This window comes from Stenella coeruleoalba, assembly GCF_951394435.1.
Source record: "Stenella coeruleoalba genome assembly, contig: scaffold_29, whole genome shotgun sequence".
Classification (NCBI taxonomy): Eukaryota; Metazoa; Chordata; class Mammalia; order Artiodactyla; family Delphinidae; genus Stenella; species Stenella coeruleoalba.
In genome coordinates this window covers 1,721,557-1,738,811 of record NW_027645960.1, presented here as the reverse complement: position 1 = coordinate 1,738,811, position 17,255 = coordinate 1,721,557, and the positions used below count along the sequence as shown (strand labels likewise).

At 44.0% G+C, this 17,255-nt stretch overlaps 1 long non-coding RNA gene across 15 annotated transcripts in view; it reads left to right on the top strand.

Moving 5' to 3' along the window:
- Positions 1-17,255, top strand: part of LOC307181435 — a 2,786,049-nt gene that overhangs the window by 1,646,075 nt on the left and 1,122,719 nt on the right. The gene's annotated exons all lie outside the window — the stretch shown is intronic.

The following is a 17,255-nucleotide window of genomic DNA, read 5'->3' as shown; positions in this document are numbered from 1 at the left end:
GTGGCTGTGTCTTTTTGATTTTAAATTCCCTAAGCTATAGGACCATAAGTGGAAGTGCCCTAGGTTCTGTTGCTTTGTTTTTTAGATGTTTCAGGAAACACCATACACTTCTCCCGAGTGGTTTTTGGCAATTTACATCCCGCCCTTCAGCATAACAAGGCTCCCAGTTCTCCATGGCCTGTCCTGCCTTTCTGGATTTTACACTTTTTTCAGATGGCCCTTTTGACCGGGGGGAAGTGAGACTTCATTGTAGTGCAGATTTCCTTTGCAAGCTTGCTTGGCTGGCCAAAAAGGGCGTATGCGTTTTTTCCTGAATATATTCAGGAAAAAACGCATACGCCCTTTTTGGCCAAGTGCATCATTGTGGACGTTCTGCCTCTTTTCCTATGCTTTCAATGCAATTCCAGTCTACCTCCTGAAATCGGTTTCCTGCAATTCTGCCCCGCTTTCAAGTCCTCTTGGCAGGCTTACTTCAGTCTATTTTTGGACGATTGCTGTCATTTATAACTCTGCAGGTTTGTGAATTACAGTGCCCCTGAGCTCCTTTCTTCAACTCGCTTTCTTTTGAGCTGGCCGCAACACCGCAGGATGGCTTCAGGCCCTAATCTGGTTTCGGAACGGCACACTGAGCCTTTGGTTAATTCCTCTTCCTGGTGGGAAATGAGAGTTCAATTGGCCCGTCCAGACACCTCCAGCTAGCCTCTCATTGGTTCTCGCTATTCCTGTTCATCTTCCGCAGAAATTGCAAACTGGGCCAAACAGGAGGTTAAAGGTGCTGACTCTCCAAGTGGGGAGAGTGTTAGTAAAGCGTCTGGAATGTTGCACCCGAGTACCAGGGGAGGAAAACTGAGACATATTTGAACACGTCTCCCGTTCACATGGTTGATCATACTTGGGTTCCACATGCATGTTTTAGCTGAAGGAAGAATACCTTAAACCTGGAGAGTTGAGACCCGTGTAATGGGTACCATGCAATATGACTTCAAAGGGTCTTCATTTGCTCACCGAACCTCTCCAATCCTATCACTGCTGCGTTTATGCCCCTGTACACATGCTTGATTCTCTTTTGGAGACATAGCAATCCATAGGTTTTACGATACTTACTAGTCAGGTACATTCTTAGGCGTTTAATATGGGGTGTTGAGTCCATTTCGTTGAGCAAGGAGTAGCTCTTGTCTATTCCATATTTGGCTTAAGGAACTTTATCTGTGCTCATTTCAATCTCTGGTTTTATGCAGCACCCCAACTCACCTTTACCCTTAAGCAAGAATAAGTTGGTTTTCTAAATTTGAGACCCTGTTCTGTTCTGTAATTCAGTTCCTGTGTAGCCAAGTTTACATTCCGTGTATTACTGATATCTTATGATGTTTCTTTTTCTGTGTGACTTATTTCAGTTAGAATCATCATACCTGAATCCACTCATTGTGCTGCTAAGGGCCTGATGACACAGATTTCATTGCTGAGTGATATTGCTTTGTAAGTAAATACCACAACTTCTTTATCCATTTTTCACTTTCTGCGATGTTGAACTTGTACTGTAAACGAGGTTCTTGTAAACAGAGCCATTCCAAACTTTGGGGTGGCTGTGTCTTTTTGATTTTAATTTCCCTAAGCTATAGGACCATAAGTGGAAGTGCCCTAGGCTCTGTTGCTTTGTGTTTTAGATGTTTCAGGAAACACCATACACTTCTCCCCAGTGTCTGTTGGCAATTTACATCCTGCCCATCAGCATAACAAGGCTCCCAGTTCTCCATGGCCTGTCCTGCCTTTCTGGATTTTACACTTTTTTCAGATGGCCCTTTTGACCGGGGGGAAGTGAGACTTCATTGTAGTGCAGATTTCCTTTGCAAGCTTGCTTGGTTGGCCAAAAAGGGCGTATGCGTTTTTTCCTGAATATATTCAGGATAAAACGCATATGCCCTTTTTGGCCAAGTGCATCATTGTGGACGTTCTGCCTCTTTTCCTAGGCTTTCAATGCAATTCCAGTCTACCTCCTGAAATCGGTTTCCTGCAATTCTGCCCCGCTTTCAAGTCCTCTTGGCAGCCTTACTTCAGTCTATTTTTCGATGATAGCTGTCATTTATAACTCTGCAGGTTTGTGAATTACAGTGCCCCTGAGCTCCTTTCTTCAACTCGCTTTCTTGTGACCTGCCCTCAACACCGCAGGATGGCTTCAGGCCCTAATCTGGTTCCGGCACAGCACGCTGAGACTTTGGTTAATTCCTCTTCCTGGTGGGAAATGAGAGTTAAATTTGCCCGTCCAGACACCTCCAGCTAGTCTCTCATTAGTTCTCGCTATTCCTGTTCATCTTCCGCAGAAATTGCAAACTGGACCAAACAGGAGGTTAAAGGGACTGAATCTCCAAGTGGGGAGAGTGTTAGTAAAGCGTCTGGAATGTTGCACCCGAGTACCAGGGGAGGAAAACTGAGACATATTTGAACACGTCTCCCGATCACATGGTTGATCATACTCTAGGTTCCACATGCATGTTTTAGCTGAAGGAAGAATACCTTAAACCTGGGTAGTTGAAACCCGTGGAATGGGTACCATGCAATATGACTTCAAAGGGTCTTCATTTGCTCACCGAACCTCTCCAATCCTATCACTGCTGCGTTTATGCCCCTGTACACATGCTTGATTCTCTTTCGGAGACATAGCAATCCATAGGTTTTAAGATACTTACAAGTCAGTTACATTCTTAGGCGTTTAATATGCGGTGTTGAGTCCATTTCGTTGAGCAAGGAGTAGCTCTTGTCTATTCCATATTTGGCTTAAGGAACTTTATCTGTGCTCATTTCAATCTCTGGTTTTATGCAGCACCCCAACTCACCTTTACCCTTAAGCAAGCATAAGTTGTTTTTCTAAATGTGAGACCCTGTTCTGTTCTGTAATTCAGTTCCTGTGTAGCCAAGTTTCCATTCCGTGTATTACTGATATCTTATGATGTTTCTTTTTCTGTGTGACTTATTTCAGTTAGAATCATCATACCTGAATCCACTCATTGTGCTGCTAAGGGCCTGATGACATAGATTTCATTGCTGAGTGATATTGCTTTGTAAGTGAATACCACAACTTCTTTATCCATTTTTCACTTTCTGCGATGTTGAACTTGTACTGTAAACGAGGTTCTTGTAAACAGAGCCGTTCCAAACTTTGGGGTGGCTGTGTCTTTTTGATTTTAATTTCCCTAAGCTATAGGACCATAAGTGGCAGTGCCCTAGGCTCTGTTGCTTTGTTTTTTAGATGTTTCAGGAAACACCATACACTTCTCCCGAGTGGTTTTTGGCAATTTACATCCCGCCCTTCAGCATAACAAGGCTCCCAGTTCTCCATGGCCTGTCCTGCCTTTCTGGATTTTACACTTTTTTCAGATGGCCCTTTTGACCGGGGGGAAGTGAGACTTCATTGTAGTGCAGATTTCCTTTGCAAGCTTGCTTGGTTGGCCAAAAAGGGCGTATGCGTTTTTTCCTGAATATATTCAGGAAAAAACGCATACGCCCTTTTCGGCCAAGTGCATCATTGTGGACGTTCTGCCTCTTTTCCTATGCTTTCAATGCAATTCCAGTCTACCTCCTGAAATCGGTTTCCTGCAATTCTGCCCCACTTTCAAGTCCTCTTGGCAGCCTTACTTCAGTCTATTTTTGGACGATTGCTGTCATTTATAACTCTGCAGGTTTGTGAATTACAGTGACCCTGAGCTCCTTTCTTCAACTCGCTTTCTTGTGACCTGGCCACAACACCGCAGGATGGCTTCAGGCCCTAATCTGGTTTCGGCACGGCACACTGAGCCTTTGGTTAATTCCTCTTCCTGGTGGGAAATGAGAGTTCAATTGGCCCGTCCAGACACCTCCAGCTAGCCTCTCATTGGTTCTCGCTATTCCTGTTCATCTTCCGCAGAAATTGCAAACTGGGCCAACAGGAGGTTAAAGGTGCTGACTCTCCAAGTGGGGAGAGTGTTAGTAAAGCGTCTGGAATGTTGCACCCGAGTACCAGGGGAGGAAAACTGAGACATATTTGAACACGTGTCCCGTTCACATGGTTGATCATACTTGGGTTCCACATGCATGTTTTAGCTGAAGGAAGAATACCTTAAACCTGGAGAGTTGAGACCCGTGCAATGGGTACCATGCAATATGACTTCAAAGTGTCTTCATTTGCTCACCGAACCTCTCCAATCCTATCACTGCTGCGTTTATGCCCCTGTACACATGCTTGATTGTCTTTTGGAGACATAGCAATCCATAGGTTTTACGATACTTACTAGTCAGGTACATTCTTAGGCGTTTAATATGCGGTGTTGAGTCCATTTCGTTGAGCAAGGAGTAGCTCTTGTCTATTCCATATTTGACTTAAGGAACTTTATCTGTGCTCATTTCAATCTCTGGTTTTATGCAGCACCCCAACTCACCTTTACCCTTAAGCAAGAATAAGTTGGTTTTCTAAATTTGAGACCCTGTTCTGTTCTGTAATTCAGTTCCTGTGTAGCCAAGGTTCCATTCCGTGTATTACTGATATCTTATGATGTTTCTTTTTCTGTGTGACTTATTTCAGTTAGAATCATCATACCTGAATCCACTCATTGTGATGCTAAGGGCCTGATGACATAGATTTCATTGCTGAGTGATATTGCTTTGTAAGTAAATACCACAACTTCTTTATCCATTTTTCACTTTCTGCGATGTTGAACTTGTACTGTAAACGAGGTTCTTGTAAACAGAGGCGTCCCAAACTTTGGGGTGGCTGTGTCTTTTTGATTTTAATTTCCCTAAGCTATAGGACCATAAGTGGAAGTGCCCTAGGCTCTGTTGCTTTGTTTTTTAGATGTTTCAGGAAACACCATACACTTCTCCCGAGTGTCTGTTGGCAATTTACATCCCGCCCATCAGCATAACAAGGCTCCCAGTTCTCCATGGCCTGTCCTGCCTTTCTGGATTTTACACTTTTTTCAGATGGCCCTTTTGACCGGGGGAAATGAGACTTCATTGTAGTGCAGATTTCCTTTGCAAGCTTGCCTGGTTGGCCAAAAAGGGCGTATGCGTTTTTTCCTGAATATATTCAGGAAAAAATGCATACGCCCTTTTTGGCCAAGTGCATCATTGTGGACGTTCTGCCTCTTTTCCTATGCTTTCAATGCAATTCCAGTCTACCTCCTGAAATCGGTTTCCTGCAATTCTGCCCCGCTTTCAAGTCCTCTTGGCAGCCTTACTTCAGTCTATTTTTGGACGATAGCTGTCATTTATAACTCTGCAGGTTTGTGAATTACAGTGCCCCTGAGCTCCTTTCTTCAACTCGCTTTCTTGTGACCTGGCCGCAACACCGCAGGATGGCTTCAGGCCCTAATCTGGTTCCGGCCCGGCATGCTGAGCCTTTGGTTAATTCCTCTTCCTGGTGGGAAATGAAGGTTAAATTTGCCCGTCCAGACACCTCCAGCTAGCCTCTCATTGGTTCTCGCTATTCCTGTTCATCTTCCGCAGATATTGCAAACTGGGCCAAACAGGAGGTTAAAGGGACTGACTCTCCAAGTGGGGAGAGTGTTAGTAAAGCGTCTGGAATGTTGCACCCGAGTACCAGGGGAGGAAAACTGAGACATATTTGAACACGTCTCCCGATCACATGGTTGATCATACTCTAGGTTCCACATGCATGTTTTAGCTGAAGGAAGAATACCTTAAACCTGGGTAGTTGAAACCCGTGGAATGGGTACCATGCAATATGACTTCAAAGGGTCTTCATTTGCTCACCGAACCTCTCCAATCCTATCACTGCTGCGTTTATGCCCCTGTACACATGCTTGATTCTCTTTCGGAGACATAGCAATCCATAGGTTTTAAGATACTTACTAGTCAGGTACATTCTTAGGCGTTTAATATGGGGTGTTGAGTCCATTTCGTTGAGCAAGGAGTAGCTCTTGTCTATTCCATATTTGGCTTAAGGAACTTTATCTGTGCTCATTTCAATCTCTGGTTTTATGCAGCACCCCAACTCACCTTTCCCCTTAAGCAAGCATAAGTTGGTTTTCTAAATTTGAGACCCTGTTCTGTTTTGGAATTCAGTTCCTGTGTAGCCAAGTTTACATTCCGTGTATTAGTGATATCTTATGATGTTTCTTTTTCTGTGTGACTTATTTCAGTTAGAATCATCGTACCTGAATCCACTCATTATGCTGCTACGGGCCTGATGACATAGATTTCATTGCTGAGTGATACTGCATTGTACGTAAGTACCACAAGTTCTTTATCCATTTTTCACTTTCTGTGATATTGAACTTGTACGGTAAACGAGGTTGTTGTAAACAGAAGCGTCCCAAACTTTGGGGTGGCTGTGTCTTTTTGATTTTAATTTCCCTAAGCTATAGGACCATAAGTGGAAGTGCCCTAGGCTCTGTTGCTTTGTTTTTTAGATGTTTCAGGATACACCATACACTTCTCCCGAGTGTCTGTTGGCAATTTACATCCCGCCCATCAGCATAACAAGGCTCCCAGTTCTCCATGGCCTGTCCTGCCTTTCTGGATTTTACACTTTTTTCAGATGGCCCTTTTGACCGGGGGGAAGTGAGACTTCATTGTAGTGCAGATTTCCTTTGCAAGCTTGCTTGGTTGGCCAAAAAGGGCGTATGCGTTTTTTCCTGAATATATTCAGGAAAAAATGCATACGCCCTTTTTGGCCAAGTGCATCATTGTGGACGTTCTGCCTCTTTTCCTATGCTTTCAATGCAATTCCAGTCTACCTCCTGAAATCGGTTTCCTGCAATTCTGCCCCGCTTTCAAGTCCTCTTGGCAGCCTTACTTCAGTGTATTTTTGGACGATAGCTGTCATTTATAACTCTGCAGGTTTGTGAATTACAGTGCCCCTGAGCTCCTTTCTTCAACTCGCTTTCTTGTGACCTGGCCGCAACACCGCAGGATGGCTTCAGGCCCTAATCTGGTTCCAGCACGGCACGCTGAGCCTTTGGTTAATTCCTCTTCCTGGTGGGAAATGAGAGTTAAATTTGCCCGTCCAGACACCTCCAGCTAGCCTCTCATTGGTTCTCGCTATTCCTGTTCATCTTCCGCAGAAATTGCAAACTGGGCCAAACAGGAGGTTAAAGGTGCTGACTCTCCAAGTGGGGAGAGTGTTAGTAAAGCGTCTGGAATGTTGCACCCGAGTACCAGGGGAGGAAAACTGAGACATATTTGAACACGTCTCCCGATCACATGGTTGATCATACTCTGGGTTCCACATGCATGTTTTAGCTGAAGGAAAAATACCTAAAAGCTGGGTAGTTGAAACCCGTGGAATGGGTACCATGCAATGTGACTTCAAAGGGTCTTCATTTGCTCACCGAACCTCTCCAATCCTATCACTGCTGCGTTTATGCCCCTGTACACATGCTTGATTCTCTTTTGGAGACATAGCAATCCATAGGTTTTACGATACTTACTAGTCAGGTACATTCTTAGGCGTTTAATATGCGGTGTTGAGTCCATTTCGTTGAGCAAGGAGTAGCTCTTGTCTATTCCATATTTGACTTAAGGAACTTTATCTGTGCTCATTTCAATCTCTGGTTTTATGCAGCACCCCAACTCACCTTTACCCTTAAGCAAGAATAAGTTGGTTTTCTAAATTTGAGACCCTGTTCTGTTCTGTAATTCAGTTCCTGTGTAGCCAAGGTTCCATTCCGTGTATTACTGATATCTTATGATGTTTCTTTTTCTGTGTGACTTATTTCAGTTAGAATCATCATACCTGAATCCACTCATTGTGCTGCTAAGGGCCTGATGACACAGATTTCATTGCTGAGTGATATTGCTTTGTAAGTAAATACCACAACTTCTTTATCCATTTTTCACTTTCTGCGATGTTGAACTTGTACTGTAAACGAGGTTCTTGTAAACAGAGCCGTTCCAAACTTTGGGGTGGCTGTGTCTTTTTGATTTTAATTTCCCTAAGCTATAGGACCATAAGTGGAACTGCCCTAGGCCCTGTTGCTTTGTTTTTTAGATGTTTCAGGAAACACCATACACTTCTCCCGAGTGTCTGTTGGCAATTTACATCCCGCCCTTCAGCATAACAAGGCTCCCAGTTCTCCATGGCCTGTCCTGCATTTCTGGATTTTACACTTTTTTCAGATGGCCCTTTTGACCGGGGGAAGTGAGACTTCATTGTAGTGCAGATTTCCTTTGCAAGCTTGCTTGGTTGGCCAAAAAGGGCATATGCGTTTTTTCCTGAATATATTCAGGAAAAAACGCATACGCCCTTTTTGGCCAAGTGCATCATTGTGGACGTTCTGCCTCTTTTCCTATGCTTTCAATGCAATTCCAGTCTACCTCCTGAAATCGGTTTCCTGCAATTCTGCCCCGCTTTCAAGTCCTCTTGGCAGCCTTACTTCAGTCTATTTTTGGACGATAGCTGTCATTTATAACTCTGCAGGTTTGTGAATTACAGTGCCCCTGAGCTCCTTTCCTCAACTCGCTTTCTTGTGACCTGGCCACAACACCGCAGGATGGCTTCAGGCCCTAATCTGGTTCTGGCACGGCACGCTGAGCCTTTGGTTAATTCCTCTTCCTGGTGGGAAATGAGAGTTAAATTTGCCGTCCAGACACCTCCAGCTAGCCTCTCATTGGTTCTCGCTATTCCTGTTCATCTTCCGCAGAAATTGCAAACTGGGCCAAACAGGAGGTTAAAGGGACTAACTCTCAAAGTCGGGAGAGTGTTAGTAAAGCGTCTGGAATGTTGCACCCGAGTACCAGGGTACAAAAACTGAGACATATTTGAACACGTCTCGCGATCGCATGGTTGATCATACTCTAGGTTCCACATGCATGTTTTAGCTGAAGGAAGAATACCTTAAACCTGGGTAGTTGAAACCCGTGGAATGGGTACCATGCAATATGACTTCAAAGGGTCTTCATTTGCTCACCGAACCTCTCCAATCCTATCACTGCTGCGTTTATGCCCCTGTACACATGCTTGATTCTCTTTTGGAGACATAGCAATCCATAGGTTTTAAGATACTTACTAGTCAGGTACATTCTTAGCCGTTTAATATGCGGTGTTGAGTCCATTTCGTTGAGCAAGGAGTAGCTCTTGTCTATTCCATATTTGGCTTAAGGAACTTTATCTGTGCTCATTTCGATCTCTGGTTATACAGCACCCCAATTCACCTTTACCCTTAAGCAAGCATAAGTTGGTTTTCTAAATTTGAGACCCTGTTCTGTTCTGTAATTCAGTTCCTGTGTAGCCAAGTTTACATTCCGTGTATTACTGATATCTTATGATGTTTCTTTTTCTGTGTGACTTATTTCAGTTAGAATCATCATACCTGAATCCACTCATTGTGCTGCTAAGGGCCTGATGACATAGATTTCATTGCTGAGTGATATTGCTTTGTAAGTAAATACCACAACTTCTTTATCCATTTTTCACTTTCTGCGATGTTGAACTTGTACTGTAAACGAGGTTCTTGTAAACAGAGCCGTTCCAAACTTTGGGGTGGCTGTGTCTTTTTTATTTTAATTTTCCTAAGCTATAGGACCATAAGGGGAAGTGCCCTAGGCTCCGTTGATTTGTTTTTTAGATGTTTCAGGAGACACCATACACTTCTCCCGAGTGGTTGTTGGCAATTTACATCCCGCCCATCAGCATAACAAGGCTCCCAGTTCTCCATGGCCTGTCCTGCCTTTCTGGATTTTACACTTTTTTCAGATGGCCCTTTTGACCGGGGGGAAGTGAGACTTCATTGTAGTGCAGATTTCCTTTGCAAGCTTGCTTGGTTGGCCAAAAAGGGCGTATGCGTTTTTTCCTGAATATATTCAGGAAAAAACGCATACGCCCTTTTTGGCCAAGTGCATCATTGTGGACGTTCTGCCTCTTTTCCTATGCTCTCAATGCAATTCCAGTCTACCTCCTGAAATCGGTTTCCTGCAATTCTGCCCCGCTTTCAAGTCCTCTTGGCAGCCTTACTTCAGTCTATTTTTGGACGATAGCTGTCATTTATAACTCTGCAGGCTTGTGAATTACAGTGCCCCTGAGCTGCTTTCTTCAACTCGCTTACTTGTGAGCTTGCCGCAACACCGCAGGATGGCTTCAGGCCCTAATGTGGTTCCGGCACGGCACGCTGAGCCTTTGGTTAATTCCTCTTCCTGGTGGGAAATGAGAGTTAAATTTGCCCGTCCAGACACCTCCAGCTAGTCTCTCATTGGTTCTCGCTATTCCTGTTCATCTTCCGCAGAAATTGCTAACTGGGCCAAACAGGAGGTTAAAGGCGCTGACTCTCCAAGTGGGGAGAGTGTTAGTAAAGCGTCTGAAATGTTGCACCCGAGTACCAGGGGAGGAAAACTGAGACATATTTGAACACGTCTCCCGTTCACACGGTTGATCATACTCTGGGTTCCACATGCATGTTTTAGCTGAAGGAAGAATACCTTAAACCTGGAGAGTTGAGACCCGTGGAATGCGTACCATGCAATATGTCTTCAAAGGGTCTTCATTTGCTCACCGAACCTCTCCAATCCTATCACTGCTGCGTTTATGCCCCTGTACACACGCTTGATTCTCTTTTGGAGACATAGCAATCCATAGGTTTTAAGATACTTACTAGTCAGGTACATTCTTCGGTGTTTAATATGGGGTGTTGAGTCCATTTCGTTGAGCAAGGAGTAGCTCTTGTCTATTCCATATTTGACTTAAGGAACTTTATCTGTGCTCATTTCAATCTCTGGTTTTATGCAGCACCCCAACTCACCTTTCCCCTTAAGCAAGCATAAGTTGGTTTTCTAAATTTGAGACCCTGTTCTGTTTTGGAATTCAGTTCCTGTGTAGCCAAGTTTACATTCCGTGTATTAGTGATATCTTATGATGTTTCTTTTTCTGTGTGACTTATTTCAGTTAGAATCATCGTACCTGAATCCACTCATTATGCTGCTACGGGCCTGATGACATAGATTTCATTGCTGAGTGATACTGCATTGTACGTAAGTACCACAAGTTCTTTATCCATTTTTCACTTTCTGTGATATTGAACTTGTACGGTAAACGAGGTTGTTGTAAACAGAAGCGTCCCAAACTTTGGGGTGGCTGTGTCTTTTTGATTTTAATTTCCCTAAGCTATAGGACCATAAGTGGAAGTGCCCTAGGCTCTGTTGCTTTGTTTTTTAGATGTTTCAGGAAACACCATACACTTCTCCCGAGTGTCTGTTGGCAATTTACATCCCGCCCATCAGCATAACAAGGCTCCCAGTTCTCCATGGCCTGTCCTGCCTTTCTGGATTTTACACTTTTTTCAGATGGCCCTTTTGACCGGGGGGAAGTGAGACTTCATTGTAGTGCAGATTTCCTTTGCAAGCTTGCTTGGTTGGCCAAAAAGGGCGTATGCGTTTTTTCCTGAATATATTCAGGATAAAACGCATATGCCCTTTTTGGCCAAGTGCATCATTGTGGACGTTCTGCCTCTTTTCCTATGCTTTCAATGCAATTCCAGTCTACCTCCTGAAATCGGTTTCCTGCAATTCTGCCCCGCTTTCAAGTCCTCTTGGCAGCCTTACTTCAGTCTATTTTTGGATGATAGCTGTCATTTATAACTCTGCAGGTTTGTGAATTACAGTGCCCCTGAGCTCCTTTCTTCAACTCGCTTTCTTGTGACCTGGACGCAACACCGCAGGATGGCTTCAGGCCCTAATCTGGTTCCGGCCCGGCATGCTGAGCCTTTGGTTAATTCCTCTTCCTGGTGGGAAATGAGAGTTAAATTTGCCCGTCCAGACACCTCCAGCTAGCCTCTCATTGGTTCTCGCTATTCCTGTTCATCTTCCGCAGAAATTGCAAACGGGGCCAAACAGGAGGTTAAAGGGACTGACTCTCCACGTGGGGAGAGTGTTAGTAAAGCGTCTGGAATGTTGCACCCGAGTACCAGGGTACGAAAACTGAGACATATTTGAACACGTCTCCCGTTCACATGGTTGATCATACTTGGGTTCCACATGCATGTTTTAGCTGAAGGAAGAATACCTTAAACCTGGAGAGTTAAGACCCGTGTAATGGGTACCATGCAATATGACTTCAAAGGGTCTTCATTTGCTCACCGAACCTCTCCAATCCTATCACTGCTGCGTTTATGCCCCTGTACACATGCTTGATTCTCTTTCGAAGACATAGCAATCCATAGGTTTTAAGATACTTACTAGTCAGGTACATTCTTAGGCGTTTAATATGGGGTGTTGAGTCCATTTCGTTGAGCAAGGAGTAGCTCTTGTCTATTCCATATTTGGCTTAAGGTACTTTATCTGTGCTCATTTCAATCTCTGGTTTTATGCAGCACCCCAACTCACCTTTACCCTTAAGCAAGAATAAGTTGGTTTTCTAAATTTGAGACCCTGTTCTGTTCTGTAATTCAGTTCCTGTGTAGCCAAGTTTACATTCCGTGTTTTACTGATATCTTATGATGTTTCTTTTTCTGTGTGACTTATTTCAGTTAGAATCATCATACCTGAATCCACTCATTGTGCTGCTAAGGGCCTGATGACACAGATTTCATTGCTGAGTGATATTGCTTTGTAAGTAAATACCACAACTTCTTTATCCATTTTTCACTTTCTGCGATGTTGAACTTGTACTGTAAACGAGGTTCTTGTAAACAGAGCCGTTCCAAACTTTGGGGTGGCTGTGTCTTTTTGATTTTAATTTCCCTAAGCTATAGGACCATAAGTGGAACTGCCCTAGGCCCTGTTGCTTTGTTTTTTAGATGTTTCAGGAAACACCATACACTTCTCCCGAGTGTCTGTTGGCAATTTACATCCCGCCCTTCAGCATAACAAGGCTCCCAGTTCTCCATGGCCTGTCCTGCCTTTCTGGATTTTACACTTTTTTCAGATGGCCCTTTTGACCGGGGGGAAGTGAGACTTCATTGTAGTGCAGATTTCCTTTGCAAGCTTGCTTGGTTGGCCAAAAAGGGCGTATGCGTTTTTTCCTGAATATATTCAGGAAAAAACGCATACGCCCTTTTTGGCCAAGTGCATCATTGTGGACGTTCTGCCTCTTTTCCTATGCTTTCAATGCAATTCCAGTCTACCTCCTGAAATCGGTTTCCTGCAATTCTGCCCCGCTTTCAAGTCCTCTTGGCAGCCTTACTTCAGTCTATTTTTGGACGATAGCTGTCATTTATAACTCTGCAGGTTTGTGAATTACAGTGCCCCTGAGCTCCTTTCCTCAACTCGCTTTCTTTTGAGCTGGCCACAACACCGCAGGATGGCTTCAGGCCCTAATCTGGTTCTGGCACGGCACGCTGAGCCTTTGGTTAATTCCTCTTCCTGGTGGGAAATGAGAGTTAAATTTGCCGTCCAGACACCTCCAGCTAGCCTCTCATTGGTTCTCGCTATTCCTGTTCATCTTCCGCAGAAATTGCAAACTGGGCCAAACAGGAGGTTAAAGGGACTAACTCTCAAAGTCGGGAGAGTGTTAGTAAAGCGTCTGGAATGTTGCACCCGAGTACCAGGGTACAAAAACTGAGACATATTTGAACACGTCTCGCGATCGCATGGTTGATCATACTCTAGGTTCCACATGCATGTTTTAGCTGAAGGAAGAATACCTTAAACCTGGGTAGTTTAAACCCGTGGAATGGGTACCATGCAATATGACTTCAAAGGGTCTTCATTTGCTCACCGAACCTCTCCAATCCTATCACTGCTGCGTTTATGCCCCTGTACACATGCTTGATTCTCTTTCGGAGACATAGCAATCCATAGGTTTTAAGATACTTACTAGTCAGGTACATTCTTAGGCGTTTAATATGCGGTGTTGAGTCCATTTCGTTGAGCAAGGAGTAGCTCTTGTCTATTCCATATTTGGCTTAAGGAACTTTATCTGTGCTCATTTCGATCTCTGGTTATACAGCACCCCAATTCACCTTTACCCTTAAGCAAGCATAAGTTGGTTTTCTAAATTTGAGACCCTGTTCTGTTCTGTAATTCAGTTCCTGTGTAGCCAAGTTTACATTCCGTGTATTACTGATATCTTATGATGTTTCTTTTTCTGTGTGACTTATTTCAGTTAGAATCATCATACCTGAATCCACTCATTGTGCTGCTAAGGGCCTGATGACATAGATTTCATTGCTGAGTGATATTGCTTTGTAAGTAAATACCACAAGTTCTTTATCCATTTTTCACTTTCTGCGATGTTGAACTTGTACTGTAAACGGGGTTCTTGTAAACAGAGCCGTTCCAAACTTTGGGGTGGCTGTGTCTTTTTGATTTTAATTTCCCTAAGCTATAGGACCATAAGTGGAAGTGCCCTAGGCTCTGTTGCTTTGTTTTTTAGATGTTTCAGGAAACACCATACACTTCTCCCGAGTGTTTGTTGGCAATTTACATCCCGCCCTTCAGCATAACAAGGCTCCCTGTTCTCCATGGCCTGTCCTGCCTTTCTGGATTTTACACTTTTTTCAGATGGCCCTTTTGACCGGGGGGAAGTGAGACTTCATTGTAGTGCAGATTTCCTTTGCAAGCTTGCTTGGTTGGCCAAAAGGGGCGTATGCGTTTTTTCCTGAATATATTCAGGAAAAAACGCATACGCCCTTTTTGGCCAAGTGCATCATTGTGGACGTTCTGCCTCTTTTCCTATGCTTTCAATGCAATTCCAGTCTACCTCCTGAAATCGGTTTCCTGCAATTCTGCCCCGCTTTCAAGTCCTCTTGGCAGCCTTACTTCAGTCTATTTTTGGACGATAGCTGTCATTTATAACTCTGCAGGTTTGTGAATTACAGTGCCCCTGAGCTCCTTTCTTCAACTCGCTTTCTTTTGAGCTGGCCGCAACACCGCAGGATGGCTTCAGGCCCTAATCTGGCTCCGGTACGGCACGCTGAGTCTTTGGTTATTTCCTCTTCCTGGTGGGAAATGAGAGTTAAATTTGCCCGTCCAGACACCTCCAGCTAGCCTCTCATTGGTTCTCGCTATTCCTGTTCATCTTCCGCAGAAATTGCAAACTGGGCCAAACAGGAGGTTAAAGGCGCTGACTCTCCAAGTGGGGAGAGTGTTAGTAAAGCGTCTGGAATGTTGCACCCGAGTACCAGGGGAGGAAAACTGAGACATATTTGAACACGTCTCCCGTTCACATGGTTGATCATACTTGGGTTCCACATGCATGTTTTAGCTGAAGGAAGAATACCTTAAACCTGGAGAGTTAAGACCCGTGTAATGGGTACCATGCAATATGACTTCAAAGGGTCTTCATTTGCTCACTGAACCTCTCCAATCCTATCACTGCTGCGTTTATGCCCCTGTACACATGCTTGATTCTCTTTCGGAGACATAGCAATCCCTAGGTTTTAAGATACTTACTAGTCAGGTACATTCTTAGGCGTTTAATATGCGGTGTTGAGTCCATTTCTTTGAGCAAGGAGTAGCTCTTGTCTATTCCATATTTGGCTTAAGGAACTTTATCTGTGCTCATTTCAATCTCTGGTTTTATGCAGCACCCCAACTCACCTTTACCCTTAAGCAAGCATAAGTTGGTTTTCTAAATTTGAGACCCTGTTCTGTTCCGTAATTCAGTTCCTGTGTAGCCAAGTTTACATTCCGTGTATTACTGATATCTTATGATGTTTCTTTTTCTGTGTCACTTATTTCAGTTAGAATCATCATACCTGAATCCACTCATTGTGCTGCTAAGGGCCTGATGACACAGATTTCATTGCTGAGTGATATTGCTTTGTAAGTAAATACCACAACTTCTTTATCCATTTTTCACTTTCTGCGATGTTGAACTTGTACTGTAAACGAGGTTCTTGTAAACAGAGGCGTCCCAAACATTGGGGTGGCTGTGTCTTTTTGATTTTAAATTCCCTAAGCTATAGGACCATAAGTGGAAGTGCCCTAGGCTCTGTTGCTTTGTTTTTTAGATGTTTCAGGAAACACCATACACTTCTCCCGAGTGTTTGTTGGCAATTTACATCCCGCCCTTCAGCATAACAAGGCTCCCTGTTCTCCATGGCCTGTCCTGCCTTTCTGGATTTTACACTTTTTTCAGATGGCCCTTTTGACCGGGGGGAAGTGAGACTTCATTGTAGTGCAGATTTCCTTTGCAAGCTTGCTTGGTTGGCCAAAAAGGGCGTATGCGTTTTTTCCTGAATATATTCAGGAAAAAACGCATACGCCCTTTTTGGCCAAGTGCATCATTGTGGACGTTCTGCCTCTTTTCCTATGCTTTCAATGCAATTCCAGTCTACCTCCTGAAATGGGTTCCCTGCAATTCTGCCCCGCTTTCAAGTCCTCTTGGCAGCCTTACTTCAGTCTATTTTTGGACGATAGCTGTCATTTATAACTCTGCAGGTTTGTGAATTACAGTGCCCCTGAGCTCCTTTCTTCAACTCGCTTTCTTGTGACCTGGCCGCAACACCGCAGGATGGCTTCAGGCCCTAATCTGGTTCCGGCCCGGCATGCTGAGCCTTTGGTTAATTCCTCTTCCTGGTGGGAAATGAGAGTTAAATTTGCCCGTCCAGACACCTCCAGCTAGCCTCTCATTGGTTCTCGCTATTCCTGTTCATCTTCCGCAGAAATTGCAAACTGGGCCAAACAGTAGGTTAAAGGGACTGACTCTCCAAGTGGGGAGAGTGTTAGTAAAGCGTCTGGAATGTTGCACCCAAGTACCAGGGGAGGAAAACTGAGACATATTTGAACACGTCTCCCGATCACATGGTTGATCATACTCTAGGTTCCACATGCATGTTTTAGCTGAAGGAAGAATACCTTAAACCTGGGTAGTTGAAACCCGTGGAATGGGTACCATGCAATATGACTTCAAAGGGTCTTCATTTGCTCACCGAAACTCTCCAATCCTATCACTGTTGCGTTTATGCCCCTGTACACATGCTTGATTCTCTTTCGGAGACATAGCAATCCATAGGTTTTAAGATACTTACTAGTCAGGTACATTCTTAGGCGTTTAATATGCGGTGTTGAGTCCATTTCGTTGAGCAAGGAGTAGCTCTTGTCTATTCCATATTTGGCTTAAGGAACTTTATCTGTGCTCATTTCAGTCTCTGGTTTTATGCAGCAACCCAACTCACCTTTCCCCTTAAGCAAGCATAAGTTGGTTTTCTAAATTTGAGAACCTGTTCTGTTTTGGAATTCAGTTCCTGTGTAGCCAAGTTTACATTCCGTGTATTAGTGATATCTTATGATGTTTCTTTTTCTGTGTGACTTATTTCAGTTAGAATCATCGTACCTGAATCTACTCATTATGCTGCTACGGGCCTGATGACATAGATTTCATTGCTGAGTGA